Source organism: Zalophus californianus, chromosome 4 (assembly GCF_009762305.2).
Source record: "Zalophus californianus isolate mZalCal1 chromosome 4, mZalCal1.pri.v2, whole genome shotgun sequence".
Taxonomy (NCBI): Eukaryota; Metazoa; Chordata; class Mammalia; order Carnivora; family Otariidae; genus Zalophus; species Zalophus californianus.
Window position 1 is genome coordinate 128,952,590 of NC_045598.1, and position 18,570 is coordinate 128,971,159.

The following is an 18,570-nucleotide window of genomic DNA, read 5'->3' on the forward strand; positions in this document are numbered from 1 at the left end:
CTGTCTTTCTAAAGCAATCTAACAAAATCCAAGCTTGTATTTCGCTTGCAGAAATTACATTGGCCCATTGAGTAAGCAACTGACAAGTGCCGCACATTAAAAGAGCTATATATTCATGGAAATGAACATTTTTTTACTAACATCTGTAAGCTCTAGTTTCTTGGTAAAGACTATAATAGTAATGAGTGTGCAGCTGTTTTCCATCTGTTACTCAGAAGCTTTTACCCAAGTACTTACTTCCCAGTGAGTACTAGAACTGTACTACCTTCCTTACAAGGAAAAAAGAAAGTACGTCAAGGGACTATATTCTGCTTTTGAACAGCTATGGACTTAGCAGGTCAGCTATGTAGTCAGAAGTAAGGTCCTTCAAGCTAACTACTTAATCCCCTCAGACCAGCTGAGCTACGTTGTTCAAGAAGCTGCACTTGTAAATTCTAGCAAGACAAGCAACCCACTAGCATTAGAAATAGATCGGAGGATCTATTATGTAAAAGCACTGTGCTAAGTTCTAGAAAGAAAGGATGCAAAGATGAATATGACAGTTTTTGTCCCCAAAGAGTTGGTGATTTTAAAATGGATTAGCTTGGGCGCCTGGGTGGCTCAGTCGGTTGAGCGACCGCCTTCAGCTCAGGTCATGATCCTGGAGTCCCAGGATCGAGTCCCGCATCGGGCTCCCTGCTCAGCGGGGAGTCTGCTTCTCCTCTGACCCTCTTCCCTCTCGTGCTCTCTATCTCTCATTCTCTCTCTCTCAAATAAATAAATAAAATCTTAAAAAAAAAATAAAAATAAAATGGATTAGCTTGGGGTCCTGAAAGAAGGAAACACTCCTGTGGGTGGTTGTTGTTGTTGTTGTTGTTTTGGTAACAACATTTTTTAATGAAATTACTTTCGTGCTATGTATCCAAGTTTCTATTGTCTTCTGTTGTGTTGGTTCAGTAACTATTGTTTTGCCACTGTTTTTTTTTTCTTCTTTTAACTTAACTATGACTTAGCTTCACATTTTAAATTTTTAAGTAGATGTCAGGAAAACACTGAACTCTGCTTTTTAAAAACAGGATCCTGGTTGAGAGCCAGTATATCTTCATTAATTTCCCAGGCATTAGGCAAATAACAGGGACACATTCCTGCCCTATGTCCCAACTGTCGGATGGCCCTAGTAAGGAAAATTTTCAGTTCAAGGTCTGATGTCCATTTCTTTCAAAATTAGTATAACATTAATCTCGCTGAGATATTCCTAAATTTCTAATCCTGTATATTGAAAAAAACTATATATGGAAATAAGAAAGGGAGATGATGTGTCCCCTGGATCTAGCCCACTTTTTACAATAAAGCATGACTACAAGAAAAATCTTATTATCCAATAATTATTAAGTAAAGCTGTGTTGCATTTATGATTACATTTGCCTGACAATGCCAAGCCACTTTGGTGGCTTAAAGAAGAAATACTGCATGACCAAAGATATTTTGTGCATCTGAATTCACAGTAACTTCCCAAATTATGTAATGCAACACCAATAAAACATAATTACTCCAGTTTAAGAGAATCTTTGCAGTTCTTAATGTTGTTCCTAATAAAAGTGCATGTTGCCATCGAGAGAAAAATATGTGAGTTAATAGATTGAATCCTGGGGTTCATTCCCCATTCCACTGATGACTTAGACATTAGCCTGATCTTCCCTGAGCCTCACTATTCTCATCTCTTGTAAAATAAGGGGCTTGGATTTTGTCTATTGTTCCTCCCCAAAGCAAAATTCTATGGTTTCTCTGAACACAAGTGATATTCATCCCTGCTTCTAGTTTTCTACCTTTTTTCACACTATTTACCTTAATTGGGGAATGTACATATTACAAATTAAAGATGATTATTTGACTCATTGGGTTTAGGATACACTCCATCTCAAATATCCTCAACCCTTACTTTCAGACTTTTATTGCTAAAATTCACATTTTCCTCTCACTTGATATCCATACTTCCTAATATTCTGTCTCCTAAACTTATTAATCTGCTCAAACGAGAACTGATTTCTACCAGCATGGGTTTCTACCAACATGGATTTAAAATAGATTTTGAAAAAATTTTTTTGCATCCTATTTGCATTTTCTATTGAATCCACTCCATTTCGATAAATTAGCCCATTTGAGGGTCATTGTTTTGTCCTAAATGGTTTAGCACCTCATTTCACCCTCCCCAGAATTATTTACAGTGTAGCTACACACCCCTTTACAGCATACTTAGGCTTGTGCCTCCCAGAAAGAGCTTCACTTCCATGATAAAACCATTTGTCCGGTATGAAAGCTACTGCTGGTTCCAGTGTCAATTCCCATATAGCTGTGCACTCATTGAAAACATGAGCAAGTCTGATGCTTGTTGCATCACATGTGACTTCACTGAACAAGCAATAATTTCTTCTCTCTTTCTGAGACTAGTTTAGTTCAGTGTGAATAAAGGCAGTAAAGTTTAGTTGAAGAAGATTAAGTAGATGTCTGGAAGCTGGGTAGATCTGAGTAATTTAGAAGTGCAGGATGTTCCAAATTATAAGATTTATTGTGCATCTATAGACACTTCATACGATTTGAATATTAATGGGCTAATCCTTATACATATTGCTAGCATTGTGGGACTTCAGATGGCATTTGTCATTTGCTTTAAAGGAAAAAAACCTAAGGGAATGTTACTACCAAAGAAAAGGGGCTTCACAGATTCCCATATCCCATCAGATTAAACTTTGGTGATCAGAACTTTTTTCCTTTTAACACTTGAGTTACAGAGGGCCTGAGAAGCCAACCTCAGAAACCATTTTAAGAATAAAACACGTCACCAGCACTGGGGAATCTTATTCCCTCAGTCATTATTCATGCACCAAAACAGGGCCTGGAAAGACGGTGGTCGCAGAGGTAACATGAAAAGGAGAAATCTAATGCTACCATTTTGGCTTACCCTTACGAAGATTACACATGGGGGTCCCAGAAGACTGGCTTCTCAGCTGGCTTAGAAGTAAGGGATGGTTTGCCTCAAAGTAACACTGAATTCAAGTTGACTTATGTCCAAGGAAGTAAAAGGAGCACACATGATGAGAGCTTATGGCTTTATGAGTTCTCACAATTTCAAGCCTTTGCTGAAGGCCCTACCCCACTCTCTATCAGATTCTACCAGGGACTTCAGAGACAGCACCTGCTCCCGGCCCCGTGACACAGGGCACCCTGGGACTGCCAAGAGCTGCAGGTCCGGGTGACCTTTCTTCCCACCAAGTTACTGGAGTAGCCGCCCCCCCTCGGCCTCACTGATCATTTATTTACCGTGCTCATGTTGGGATTCTTGGCCAATTGGCAGCACAAGGCAGGGGAAAGGAACCACAGTGTCTTAAGTGCATTAAATCTTCATATTAGCCCCCTGGCTTGGTAAACCTTTATGTTGGCTTTGTTTTCTTTTTTTCAAGCATGACAAACAAGTGGTTTTTCTTTTTCACTTTAATGATTCTTTAAACAAAAAGGGGTAGTTTAGGGCTTTCTCCGAAGCTGATAGGTGTTTCTGTTTAATGAGGTTTTTATTATACTGTATTGGCTTCCCTGAAAAGAAATTACAAGCAGCAAACAGCTGATAATAGAACAAGACTGGAAGAAACAATAACCAAGAGGGGGAAAAATTAGTGTGGCGGTGGATGCACACGTTGTAGCTCGGGGACTAAACGCCACTGCCCCTCCCTTGGCCACCATTGCACCAGTAATTAAGTGATGTGGGCACTCATGGGCCGGTTCTGTGTGCATGAGGGATATGGTTATAGATATAGACCCAGCTAAACTGCCATTTGTGGAGGAAGAAGGGTGGGTGAGCTCAGTCTAGACAAAGATGAGTGTAGCTCAGAGTGCAGGTTTACAAGGGCTGGCCGGTTACCATGGAAACTAATTGGAGCTAATAAGTAAAGGGACATTTTAACTGTGGGAACAGAATAGGAGGGGCCATTTTTCAATATCACCGTTACCTACAATTAATCTTTCATTTTAGGAGTGTCCTTACTTAATTCTTATGATGGAGCCATTCCCTCTACACACAACCTCACCCTGAGCCACATTACATTCAATTGCTGAATGTCATCTTGCAGAATGCACCGTATTTTAGGTTTAGATCTTTCAAGACAGAATCAATTTCACTTTTTTTTTTCCTTAAAAAATAAACTGTTTGCAGATGGCAAGGAGAAAGGAAGGGAGGTAATGGAAAATTCTTAACTTCTAAGCGGACACTCTGCTGAGCACCGAAACTGTGGCTACTGGGAGAGGGAAGCTGGGACCTTATCCTGCAGCACCAGCTTCAGGTTTTTGTTTGAGTTGATTTTCCTTAACAAAAACATTTCAGAACATCAACAACAAAAAAATGTTGTCACTGTGGACTCATCTTACAATACTCTTGAAAGGTAATGTTTGCAGACACCGCACAGGGCAAGAATTAAGTTCATGGCAAATGAGCAGGATCTATTGCCCAACTTGTATTTTTTTTAATTTTAAAACAAGTTTGAAGCAGTATAAATAGCTGAAGTTATCAATAAAAGGGAAATGGTAACTGGGATTTAATGAAAAGATTTACAGTCAAGAATAGAATAAAAATGTTTGTGTTAAGAGGCACTTTCTACAATAATGTGGGTCAGAGCCAGGATCACTTGGGAAATGTCTTATGGAAGGTGTGTTACAAGCACAGGGTTGATAAAACACGATTCAACACCTTTATAGTTTCTGAGGTTTTACTTTTGTAACTCAATTTACAGTTTAAGAGAATGCAAACCACCTTAATAATGTCTCGAGGGCCTTCAAAATCTATGCAGTTGAGGTAATCCAGATTTTCAGACATGAGTCTGGCTGGATTAACAAAAAAAAAAAATTAATGAAAAAAATTGCCTCGCAATAATTGGCACTATTAAAATTTTTATGGTGCCTGAGGGAAGTTTTAGCCCTGTGGTGCCACTTGCCATTGTTGAAGGTTTCTGTGTCGATTATGTATCTGGATTTAGCTGATTAGGAGTAGTGATTTAGTACATATAGTATATATTGTGAAACACACACCTCATAATCACTTCTGGGAAGAAATTAAGCAAATGAATCAGAACTCCAACCTCTAATTCTTTTTTTTTTTCCTTATCTTCCCTGTAGCCCAGGTATAGAAAAAAAAAAATCACTGTCTGAAAATTAGAGTTCTTAATTCTGTACTTCAAAAAATTGCACCAAGAGTAACTTTTTAAGTATCTTAATATAATAGCACATAAAAATTCCTAAAAAAAAAAAAAAAAAAAAAAAAACAAGCTAGTCAACTCAATTTTGCTAGGTACTGAAATAATTCTCTTTGTGATACTGGCCCTCCAAACACGAGATACCCATTTGTAGTCTAGATTTTAATGTTTGGGACAAATTTAAAGTTTTTTTGGGTTTTTCTGCCAGCGCTCCCCATCCCAGTTCAAAGAAATTCGAAAGGTGCAATATTTAAAATGTTGGCTCCCCACAGACGCAGTCAGGGAGTTGATAATATTTCAAATTCCTATTTTCCTTTTCAGATTATCGAAATTCCTTAGAAGTCCAATGGCATTTTTGAAGTGCTGAGATTTGTAGCAATTAATTTATTTCCAGATATCTCCTTAAAACATTGTAACAAGTATAGCCATTTTCTGGTTCAGACTGCTCTCAAAGTAATTAGTTCTGGAAAACAGTTCAGAGAACTCAAAAAAGAAAGAAAAAAAGGAAAGAAAGAAAAAGAAAGAAATGCACATAAGAAGGAGGTATTAAAATGATGAAAAATTGAAAACATTTCAAAGCAAAATTGTTAATGAGCTGTTTGAGCTATATGGACATTATAAGTGCAATTAACTAGAAGCCAATAAAAATAATCAATGACAGAGTGCAGCCCTCTGGTACCAAGTGCTTTTACAAAGAGATGTCTGTGAAAGCAGCAAGTGATTAAAAAAGCCACCTTTATCTGTGGAAGTGTGTGCTATTTTACATGAGTAGAAACTAAAATGATTTTCATTGACTATTTCTGAAGTTCAGCCTGTGGCAAACAGTGAAGAGCTGTATGTGGGAATAGACAAGTTTCTGCTCTTAGCTGTGCCCCCACCGCCTTTCTTCCTGGAATGTTGGAGGCAGCCATGATCTAATCAAAGGAAGGTAGGAGTTTAGATCTCCAAATGTAGATGTCACATTTCAGTGCAAACTACTCCTACATTAACACGTTATCAGTATGTCAGGATGAATCTTTTATCTCCCGGGGGTGGTGGTGGTGTATGTGTATGTGTGTGTGTGGGGGGGGGGGGTGCCTCGCTGGGAAGATTGCCCACCCCCCCCCCAGGTTGGCAGGAAAAGATTTTTAGTGTTTCTGTGCATCCCTCAGAGGGTCCCAGTCGTCCCCGGGGAGCACAAGGAGTTGTGAAAAGTAACGCACAACTGGCCACCAGAATAATTCATTCCCTCCACCTTCTCTTTAGCACCTCCCACTTCTCCTCTCTTTATAGCCGTCCTTTCTCTCTGAAATCTCAGGTTACTTGACTGGGAGTTCTCAGACCTCCAGTTTCAGTCCTGCCCTCAGCCTCCAGTCGGTGAGAGACACCCAGCCCCAGCAATTGGATTGGGCAGCCCGTCTTGACACACCACTGTGCTGAGTGCTTGAGGACGTGTTTCACCAGATGGTTGGGGTTAGTGTGTGTCATCACATTCGAGTGGGGATTAGGAGCAGGAAGGCTGCCTTGCTGGAGCTGTGTGGTCTTCTCCAAGTGAGAGCTGCAGGCAAGGAAACTACTTTGCTTTTGGAAGAAGAGGAGGAATTCATTTTCTGCAGCCACAAGAAAGGCAGTTTTTTCAGGTAAAGTAAAAGACACTGAACGCTTCTCTCTCTCTCTCTCTCCCTCTCTCTCTTAACATAATTTTGAATGGAATGCTAGCGCAGCACACTTGTCAAAGCCAGTTGTTGCAATCCTATCAATGCTGCTATTGTACGGTGGACAGATAACAGTGAACATAGCTTGGTGCTTGGCTGTCTTTATAGAACTAACACTCCTCATGCCTTGCTCTTCTTGAAGGTGTAGCTAAGAAAATGTCTTTTGGAGCGGTATTTCTATGCTTTAATAGTCTCGTTACCTACCCAAAACAGGAGCTATAAATTGTTCAAAAAGGACGGATCAGGCTAAGAAAGCCTTTATTTTAGCTTTCAGAATTAAAATTCACTTTCCAAACTGTTGCATTTTACCACTCTGTTTATAAAGATCCTTTTAGGAGTCCATTTCTGAGTTGCTGGCAGAAATGGAAATGCTTTCTTAACCGATTTTTTAAATGTGCATTATGTCTGATTTATGATGGACCCAAGGGTTTCTAGCAAAATTTGGAGATTGAAAACTCCTTAAGAGAAGAAGCTGCCCTCTGAGTAGCGGATAGATCGGCTTTAAAACAAAAATGCTTAAAGCTAGAAGAAAAGCAGAAAAGGAGGAAGTAGGAAAATGCTCTTTAACGGAGTTTATCCTCTTGCAGCTGCAGGGGAGCTGATGGAGGTAATTCATTTGCAGATCTGTTTGTGAAAGTTTTACAAGTCATTGAAAACTAAAGTAGCATCTCTGTAATGGATCATTAAAGTCACTACGTTTATAGGTTTTAAACAGGCTATCTGAAGTGTTAATTAAATGGAAATAGATTTTCTGGCTGGGTTATAAACAAACATTTTTAAAAAAAAAAGGTTTTAATTATAAATTAGTCATTGGAAATTAATGGTCATCCGGTGCCTGAGCAACATAAAATGAGTTGTCATCATATATGCGAGTAGCTCGTAACGTAACCACTCTGCCAAAAGCACCCATCAAAATTACATTGAACTGAATGTAACAATGGGGCGCATATACTACATTTAATCTGTGATACAAAGAAGGCCTTTCAAACTGATGCCTTGTTTTTACAGGGATCAAAAACCAAAATCTTCATTTTTCAAATTTTTGGTCGAGCTGGGTGAGTCAGTGAGTTACTTCTTTGGCCCCCTGACAGACTTGCCTCCTATACCCATGTTCCTATACCTGTGGTGCTCGGGATTTCTTGCTCCTACTGGACTCTCACATTTGGTAGAGAAACCCAACACTGTCCTTACCCTTTGCAGGTGAGAAATTCAATGAATAAAGCTGTGTAGAAGCTATTCTGAAATAGGAGCTGTTTAATAGGCTGAACAACAGGATTTATGGCTAGAGCTTTGTGTATTTTGTATTCAACTGCCTAACGATGCCTGTAAAATTATGTTTCCACTTGTAGTATACATTTTTTCTTGCAGCCAGACAGTTGAAATTTTTTCATCTTCTCTTTAAAAAGTTATGATTAAAACAATATTTCAGTATGGTGTTTAGCTGCAATTCACAGTGTTCTCTGGTTATAGTCTCAAAGCCTTCGATGAGAAAGTCTCCTCATAAATAACCAGGCAGTTATTATGTGCGAGTATTATCCGATTCCCAATATTACATAACCCAAATAGGACTAAGTTCGTAAGCTGAAGTCTTCTGGAATTCCAGTCATTCCATTATGGCTTTACAATGGAACTGGGGCTTAAAAAATAAAGACAGAAAGGCAAACTCATATCCCGGGTTTTGTTAGGATTGGGACTCCAAGCACAGCAGGTAGCAGGTACAGTGCTGACAACCCATGCCATGTTTCACTCTCACAGAAGTATTTTGGAAGAAAGTAAAGTTTCTCCTCACAGGACGGAGATGCGGTGTGATGGCATCTAACAAAGCAAGCCCCGTTTAGCAGTGGGAGCCCCACAGCAGATGTCATTCATGTTGCAGACTGACCACCAGGCTGCCTGCCCAGGGTTTTGACAATCTGGGAGAATTCCAGCCCCCTCCCAACACCCCCCCAACCCCCACAAAATCCACTGTATGCAGGATTAGGCAGGATGGAGCCAAAAAAGGAAGGGTTGAGAAATAATAAATTCACACCTTGAGAAGGCAAAGGGGTGTGTCATCCCTCCCCCGCAAGGCTAAAGTAATATGAAGTTACTTAGCACAACTAAAAGGCTCTGCTTAAAAGACAGTGCCCACAGGGCAATCCCAGTTGCTTGTCAAAATCTAAATCCACGGTTCCAGATGGTAAACATTCAGAGACGTATTTATGGTGACTTCTACATACCTCCGTTTGACATTTGGTTTCTTCCTGACAGCACTTGAGCTGGTAACACACATGAAGTTCCCATCAGTATCCCAACAGCTGGAAAAGTGTTTGAGCGCCGAGGCTGGTCCTCCGGGTGAAGGGCAAAATAACCAGGAGTGCAGATCTCCATTTGCACTGTGGATGCGTCCTGCTATCTGGGCACGCAGTGAGCTATCTCAGAGGCGAAAAGCCATCTGAAAGCTCGATTCAGTAAGTTGCAAAATCCACTTTTATGGCGGAGTGGAAAACTAAAATACACAAATCCAAATATTCATTGAACTCGTGCTAGCTTATGAGTGGGAACCTTCATCAAAGAATTAAGGGGGCTCTTCTCTGTTTCCTTCTAAGGAAATTTATATGGCTTCGGGCAGACTGTTGTGGTCCTTTCCATTGTGGTAGTTAATAGTAGAGACAAGTGTCAAGGGTGACACTTTGCATTTCCTTTCCTGACTGTATAACCATGTGGGAATGCATAGGGGGTTGCAGTCTTTTGTATTTTAGATTTAAAATGGTTTACTCTTTACGAATCCATAAAGCAAGATTTGTGACACTCAGTATTGAGCTTTCTCCAACTGTTGCCATGTGGATGAGGCCAACCAGTGGGTCAGGTCAGGACATCTGGTTCTTTTTTCCTTGTACAATATTTTTGTGTAGAGAGCGTGGAGTATGTTTAAGGGGATTAAAATGTTTAAGGCGCGGACTCTAAATAGATTATTATTTTTATCATAATTATTGACTTTGAGGGAAAAGAAGCTTATGTATGAAATTAATTCTATGGTCATATGGTAAATTTACCTTTACTTTAGGTTAGATCCTTGGGAGGGGGGGGAGCATTTGAAAGAAGATATTTTTGGAAAAAGTTTGTTCTGAAATGTGTTTCCTATTTAAAGTATTTTCAATTCTATCTCAATATGTTGGGAAGGAGGAAAATAAGCCTGTTAGCTTTTTTTTTCCTCTCTAATATCCTCCTCACCCCCATAGCTAATGTGTCATCAAATTCTGTGAGTCCTTCCTTTAGAACATCTCTCACATCTAGCCTGCAGCCACTACTCCAGAAGGATCGCGTCACATGTGGGTCATTACGACAGCCTCCTAGCAGGTCCACTTGCCTCCATTTCCCCCTTCTGTCCACCCCTGCAGACTGAGCTTCCTAGAACTCTGCTTCCATCAAAGCATTTCTGACCTGAGAATTCCTACTACGTGGGCCCTCATTACCCACGGAGTGCAGTTCACATGACATCCTGGACATCTGTTATTTGGTCCCAACTCTCCAACCGTGTCTTCCACCAAATCAACACAACAGCCCAAGTCTCCTGTTTCCTGAAGCCCAGGTGGCCTCTCCGGCTCCCACCCCCTCCTGGTCTCTTCTCTTAACCCAACCACTCCAGTTTTCTAGCTTGTCTACAAAACAAGAGTCTGTCCTCATGGGCACCCTTCCTTCTGGTTCTACGTTTGTGAGACTGTGTGTGGAACATTTCTCACCTCCCTAAACTCATCCTTCAAAATGTCCGCTTAAGTCCCATCTCCTCCAGGAAGCCTCCCAACCACCACATCTCACAAAAATGTTTTCCTTCCCTTGAAGCTGACCATTAGTGATCCATGGGTTGCACTTGGCGCATTCGCCTTCTTCTTATCATGTTTTCTACTTTGCCATTTTATCCCTTGAGTCTTCAGGTAGGGTGAAGTCTCCTAAGACAGGGAGTGGCTTGGTCCACTTTTCTTTCCCATGGAAGATACTAATAAGTGTGTGTTGACTAGCTCACAGGGACATTCAAACATGCAAGGCACTTTACTCTCTGGTTATCCCACTTTAGACCTATTTGCCAGCTCTAAGAGCCCTCTCCACCCATGAGAAAAAAGAAGAAAAGAAGATGACCCCTGATTGGTTGTATTTTGGGGTAGCTTAGAAAAAATTCCACTTAAACGGACCGTGGAATTATTGCCCCAAATTAAGTTTGAGTATTATAATGACAGATCTCCATCTATTTCAGCTTTCTATAACGATGGTAGAAATTACATCTATTGGTTGTCCCTTATGGTATAAAATTTCAACCATGATTTTGGAAGCAGAAGAGTACAGTCTTTGGGTTCAGACAGAGTTGTGTTCTAATCCAGGGACCACCTCTCTGTAGCTGAGTGGCCTGGACAGGTGACTTACCTTTCAGCCCCCTGACAGAGACAGAATTATTTACCTTGAGGACGTTGTGAAGAAAACACATAAAGCACCTAGCTTGGCGCATGTGCAATAAATGGGAGAGAAGAAAGGTTGGTAGGTATAGATATAGATCCAGGATGCATGACTGTGTTCACCTCAGTTATGTAAGTCACTAATTTCATGTATTTATGGTGTGTCTTTCCTTTTCTGCCACCAAAGGCAGGGGTAGGGGAAGGGAGCTCAAGAGAGTGAGATTGGTGGACTTGGGGGGGAGATGGGGAAGGGGGGGAGAGGGAGGGAAGAGGAAGTGGGAAAGGGAGACGGAGAAGGTGGCCGCTTTTGGCATTAGGAGTTTGGAGCAACTGAGTTAGTGGATCTGTGGGGACAATGGTGACAGTTGAATACACTTCGCAGGGAGGAGCAGAGTCCTGGGTCCTGCACTAAAGGATCATAAAGAGCAGGCACTGGGCTGCAGCACTGGGGGAAACAAAGGGCTGGAGCAGTGGACCCCAGCAAGGAGCTGAAGTCACCACAGGGTTATGTGTTCCTCTTCCTTCCTTCGGGCCCACTATTTAGAAAGAAATAATAACTTGGCAAAACATTGTAGGAGTCAGGTCAGGCTTCCAGAAGTAGTTGGTAAAGCAAGATACCATTTAGACAAAACAAGGGGCTTGGACCTTCGCCGTCCTTCACCTCCAAACCAAATTTCACAAAGAAGCTGAAAGCAATCAGCCTGAGCTCTGTTCTGTTCCCAAACTCTGCGCCCACCATCACACACTGAGCCTTCTCTCTGTGCCCTTTCCCCAGAAGGGCAACCAACTGAGAAATGATCTCACAAAGCACTGAGTGCCACCTCACAAACACGTCCGTGGACACTGGTCATTCAATTGCAGTCTTCAGGATCTTGGAACAGATCAAAGGATATTCTTTCCAATCCTGGTCATCTGGTCTGCACCTGCCCCAGGCCAGGGAGAGGAAAGAAACTGGAACTCCTCTAGGATAAAGGGCAGTATTTCTGGAGATCCCTCCTCCCCCCAGCAAACATGTCTAGAGAACCTTCATCGACAGTTATGTTGCCTGACCTCCCCTCAGCTGCAGCAACTAACCGCGCTCTCTTTGCCCTCAGAACATGTGATCCTTGTACTACTGCACAATCATCTGTTAAACCTGGTTAATTAAAAAATAAATAAATAAAATGTAGCTCTCCACTTCACCCTCAAAGGTAAAACTTTTCCTTATACTCCAATTTTCTTTTTCACTGCAGAGCTACAAATCTGTGAGACACTATTTCTGCATTTTTTGAAAATGTGAATCCAAGGGACTCAGACATGCCACTATTAAGTGTAGTGGGGGAGATGGATATTAAAATGCTATACTGAATAAATGAACACCATATTTCTGGGTGAAAAAAAAAAAGACTCATTGTAAGAGGTAAAGTGTCCCAAAATTAATCTCCACATTATGTGTAATACTAATGACATTTTCACACAAGGTGAGGTGACTGGCAGTGGGAGCAGAGTTGGGAGACTGGTAAGAGCCCACATGACTCTGCTTGAATGTAAAACAAGGATTCTAAGGTTCATCTGGGTAATAAACTCATGAGCAAGCCTCGACATTTTTGTAAGAGAAGAGGACCATAGAAAGATGGGGAGGGGACTTGTTTTATCACACACCCCAGCATGTTATAAAACTACAATAATTGAATTTTCTGTTCTTAAGCCATTGGCTCTGATATAGATTTTTATAGACCTTCATGTATTTCTGCTGCTGCTGCTGCTGCTTCTTTTTTTTTTTTTTTTTTTTTTGCTGGCATTGCCCAGATCTTCAGTTCAGCCACAGATTGCTCTTCCTAGATACTAGTGTTGTTGCTACAATTAACTGAAACCCTGAGCTAGTACAACTTTGTGTTACAGTTTTTCCCATCTGCAAATAGAGCTAATACTCTATGAACTTTTTCCCTTCATAAAAAACTGAAAATCACTTTGTCTCAAAAACTCAGGAGAATCCTTCTGAATCACTTGATGAAAGAAGCCTAAACCATACCAGCCTAAGAGTTGTCCCACTTTTCTGAGCAATAATAGAACACTCCTAATGGATAAAATAGAAATCAGAATTGCAGAGAGCTTTGTCTGTTGTCCAATTTCGTTATGTGTTGTTATGGCTCAGGCATGTTGTTGTAAGACCTGCTATATTAATTTAAAATAAAACTGAAAGTTAGACTCTTATAAGATATTAGCTATACCAGAGTCATGGTGAGAAAAGATTAACTGCATGCCAAGTGTGCATTTATTAAATTAATTTAGAAGTGTGCACCTGTGGGTGTTATCTTCAAACTCGTATCACTAATACGGCTTAGCACAAAAATCACCTTTCTATAATATAACACGTCCTCTGAATAGACTTCCTGCCAGTTTAAAGCTTCCCTCTTAACCTTCACCTGCCAATAATCAATCTTCCCCTGAATAGAAGTCCTGAGCAAACAGATGTGCTTGGCATTGCATCCAGATATTCTTGAAACTTTGGCTTTTAACTTTCATGTATAAGAAGTACATCCCAGCAAAGCGGCCCCTGCAAGTCACGTGCTCTTTTTTTTCTCTTGAGAGCTTCATGCTGCTAAGAGAAAGAAAAGGTTCTGAATATAGCAGATGAATAAAAGCATAGGTGATGCAATATTTGTTATTTGAGACCCCTAGACGCCTCACATGTGTTGTCACCATCTTTTTCATATATAATATCTATATTTAGTAAAAAAAGATTTGGGGGATATACTCAATACCAAGCAGTTGAAATGACTTTTTAGCAGTTGAGCTGATGCCCTAAGGAATAGCCACGATGTGCCTTCTAAACAAAATCGGAGCCAAAAGGAACAAGCTTAAGAAAGCTCCATCGATTGTTATTTTTATTCCATATGCATTTGAGAGCTTCCCGTGTATTTCTATCCCAGTGTGCAGAGGAATACAAAATAACATAGGACACCATCCGTGCCCTGAAGGAATATCTAGCCTAGCTGTGAGGAGAAGACATGCACACAAACAATTGTTTAGTAGTAATGCAAAGAATGTGGTGGTTAAGTATCAATTATGTGTTCTAATTAAATATAAAGGACTTCAACAGAGCCCCCTGTTGGAGGAGCAGGAACCTGAGCTGGGCCAGACTTTGTCATCTCCATCTTTACAAACTGTGTGGAGCCAATTTATTTACCCTCACTTTCACTCAACTTCCTTCTCTATAAAATGGAGATATGGTTACCAAAAAGGGTTGTTATAAAGGTTAAGTGAGATAATCAAAGTAAGATGCTTAACACAGGGTGTAGACCACAGTAAGCGCTCCCACAGCTATATCTTTTTCCAAGATGGCGGAAAGCTCCCCTTGGGTGAGGACTTGAACTTAAGCCAGGTCTGTCAATTTCACATTAAGACACAGCATTTTTGAATCAGCGCACTTGCATAGATGCACTTTGGGAATACAATGAAGGCGGGCACTAGGCAAAGAGGAGAAGGAAGAAAGGAAGGGAGAAAAGGAGGAAAGAGGGGTGATAGAAGAAGAGAAGAGCAAAGAGGAGGAGAAAGAGTGTGGTCCTCTAATGCCCCTACTCTGCACCCTTTTCTGTGTTAAGCATGTCATGTGAGAGCTACATTAGGCTAAACTCTAGAGTGTTCTGACACATCAAGCAGACAGGCTGGACTTTAAACAGATGCTTTAGGAAGTTTAAGCAGTAGGTTTTTCAGGAATGGGGAGAGAGAGATTAAGAGAGAGAGAGAGAGAACAAGACAATGGGGAGGGTGCCAAAAGTCCAAAAAAAAAAAAGTCTGCCCAGTCCCAATGACAATGCTGAGAATGAGGAAAGGATGGGTGTAAGAAATGTTATGAAGAAATAAATAACAGTATCAACAACTTGGTGATTGGTCAAATAGAGGACAAAAGGAAGACAAGTCACAAGAATGACACTGAAGTATCAAACCCAGCAAACAGGGGGATGGTGACACCACCTAAGGAGAATGGGAGTGCTGGAAGTAGAATTTCATTTTGTATACCATAAATTTCCAACGTGACAATGGTCATTATGGAACAAATGTTTATCTGGTATCTGTAAATTAATAACTATGCCTGGGATAACTTTATAATACAAACATGGCAAATATATGTGTGTATATAAATGCTCAATAATATAAACATGAAATTGAATTTTCTGATCACTGATGATACATAAGATAGAATGCATAATTATCTTTTTTAAAAAGATTTTATGTATTTCTCTGAGAGAGAGAGAAAGAGAGTGAGCATGAGGGGGGGAGAGGCAGAGTGAGAAGCAGGCTCCCCGCTGAGCAGAGAACCCGATGTGGGACTCGATCCCAGGACCCTGAGATTATGACCTGAGCTGAAGGCAGACACTTAACCAACTGAGTCACCCAGGCATCCCTTAACTGTTTGTTTGTCTTTTTTAATGACATCTTCCTTAGATAAAAAAGATCTTCTCTCAGATTAAGAAAATGGTTGGCCAAATAACTATTTTAGTGTTTTTAAACTCTGGAGGAAGTAATGAATTTTCAACTCAGAATAACAAACTACCTCTGTAGAATACCTATAATTCTCTTCTTGCAACTAAGAAAATGCTGGTGGAGAGGGACATATAATTTAAAGAGAGTCTCGAGGCAAGGCGAAATGAAATATTTAAGTTGCTTCTGTTCATGAAACTTCAGATTCTACCTTAGAAGAGATGAGTGGGACATCCTTTTGCAGAATGTATGAATGATTTTTTTTACAAATGATACAGACACTCCCTTCTGCATTCACTATAAAGACAAATCATTCTTAATTTTAAGGTTTGGGAAAGGTTTCCCCACCCCCCTACTTTTCTTTCTATCCCCTCTCACTTCACCCTTTTATTTTATTTGTTCAGCCACACTCCATGTTAAGATCCTCTTCAAAATAGGAGAGTAATGCTTTAGTCACTTCCTTTTACTAAATCAATGAATAGTTTTCAGGATTAGGTATAATTTTATTACAAGTAGAAGATTGTATTTGCCATTTCAAACTCTGGCACTCGATGTTGGGAGCAGCATGATTGAAAGAATGCACTACTCGAGTCAGCAAGAATTGGAATTAAAATGTAGTCTTATTACTAGAAATTTGTGGGAATAGCATTGACCTGTGGAGACTTGACAGCATTCTGGTTCCTCAAAAGAGACTTGGGTGCTATTCAAGTTTTTAATGAAGACTTTGGCCTGTTTTATTTTACTCAACTGAGTTTTCTGAACCATGTTCCCTGGTTCCTATGGGAGAAATGCCAGCCTAAGTAACAGCACCTGTAATCCATTTCTCATTCAGGGTTGCCATGCATGATGGTCTAATTGGCATGAGCCAGTTTATATTTGAAAGCTATTAATGGCTAATGATTTAATTAGTACTCCATGAGACATCCAGTTTAATGAACCAAGGGGAAAAGATATAATACACAAGTGCCATAGTTAGATCAATAAATGTCATCTGCAGCAAGCACAAAAGTTGGGCTTTGCTGCCAAGCTTATGACCAGGTCAGATCTCTTCATCCCATACCCCCTTAGGTCAGTGGGCTAGTGTGCTTGCATGGAGATTGGGGTATGGAACATGAGCTGATATTCGTGAATTTCTTAATTTTAGACCATCTAAATTCTGATTTCAATTCAGGATTCTACCCCTACATGTTCAACTTCTAGACCCACCTCGGAGGGACAAAGATGTCTTGAATAGAAGTGTGGTCCTTGTAAAAAAAAAAAAGAAAAAAAAAGATTAAGTGGTGAGGAAGAGGGGAAAATATCAATGAAGTCAAAATATGTTCTGTAAGAGAGTCACTTTTTTGACACCAAAATAAAGACAAAAAACAGAAAGAAAATATCCTATATGTTTCGTATATAACAATCATTATTTTCATTAGCTATTTTGCTCCAAAAATAGCTATCCGTTGTTGATCTACCATTCTGATCAACCATTATAGTAGTCTCAGAAGTGGAATTGGAGGTGTTCCTACGATTGCTTCTGCCACTGTCATAACCCCTGTGGAAGCTTAGAATAAACCACTGGACTGCCTCAGTGGCTTCAGGTAAATCATATTTCATGCTGAGCAAGGAATAAGTTAAAATGTTACTCGCAATGAAATAAAATTCACTGAATGATGCAGTAGTATTATAGTTAGGGTGGTACAGTGGAAAAAACATCAAAAACCTGGATTCTAGAACTTGGCTACCATTAGTATTGTTATGCTGAACACATCAGCTAATCTTTCGGGAGCATGCCCCCCACCACCTCTTTACCTTTATTTTGCCCTCCGCCACCCCCACACCCCCTACCCCCCCCATCTAGATTACAATATTCTTTACTGGCAAACTCTGCTCTTCCCTTAAAAATGGCCTAAATAAAGAAAACATTCTCCTTGAAACCAAAAGGTGTGGTGGGGGGAGGAGGGGAAGGGGAAGGACTTTAATCCAGTTTTGTATCACCTCATGCTAAATCGAGTTCTGTTCTTTATCTTTTTCTTATTCCCGCTTTTCTTACACACCGCCGTTAAGCTGACTGTCCTCTAGCGCTCTTTCCCCATGTCCTGCTATTGCCATAAAGCAGCCATCTGTCCATTTTCTACAGCATCCAGTCTAAAGAAGATATCAGCATTTAGGGGCCTGCATAATCTTCTCCACTATAACCACCCCACTTTACATCTACACTTTCTGCTCTTCACTAAAGCTGATGCAGCTGCTCTAGAATTTATGCCACTTACTTCTACTACTAAGCATTTGCTCATACTGCTTTCTGGGCTGGGGCTGTCCTCCCGTCATGCTTCTGAATGTCCAAATTTCACCTCATTCTTGAAGAAAAATCACCCCCATTCCCGCCCTGGAACTTTCTTTTCCTAACTATTCCAATAATAGAACTATTCCTTTTCATAGGTGCTCACCACTTAAAATCTTGTCATATAATTTTAGCTCTTAATTAGGTAAAATTTTGCATTTATCATTATTCTTCATAGATTTTTAAGGACAATTGGGATAAAAAAATTGCATTTTGGTTATGGAGAAATTTTAGCAAACTAATCAGCAGCAAATCCACAGCTACACCAGGCAATTCTTTGGATAATGTGGAAGGTACTATCTTATGTGCTGGTTCTCTGGTTTAATTTTTTTGTTTTTCCATCTTCTGCCCACATCACTTTCCAGGACTGCATTTGAGCCAGCTGGATTCCATCCAGAAACAGATTCAAATAGACAATAAGCCAACTAGAATTCCCATCTTCC

At 40.3% G+C, this 18,570-nt stretch overlaps 1 protein-coding gene across 2 annotated transcripts in view; it reads left to right on the forward strand.

The window, feature by feature from the left end:
* Positions 1-6,586: 6,586 nt before the first annotated feature.
* SULF1 (sulfatase 1) overlaps positions 6,587-18,570 on the forward strand; it is a 174,622-nt gene continuing 162,638 nt past the window's right edge. For both annotated transcript variants that reach the window (XM_027602978.2, XM_027602984.2), the window contains exon 1: positions 6,587-6,835. The gene's annotated coding sequence lies outside the window, so the exon portion shown is untranslated. The remainder of the gene's footprint in view (positions 6,836-18,570) is intronic.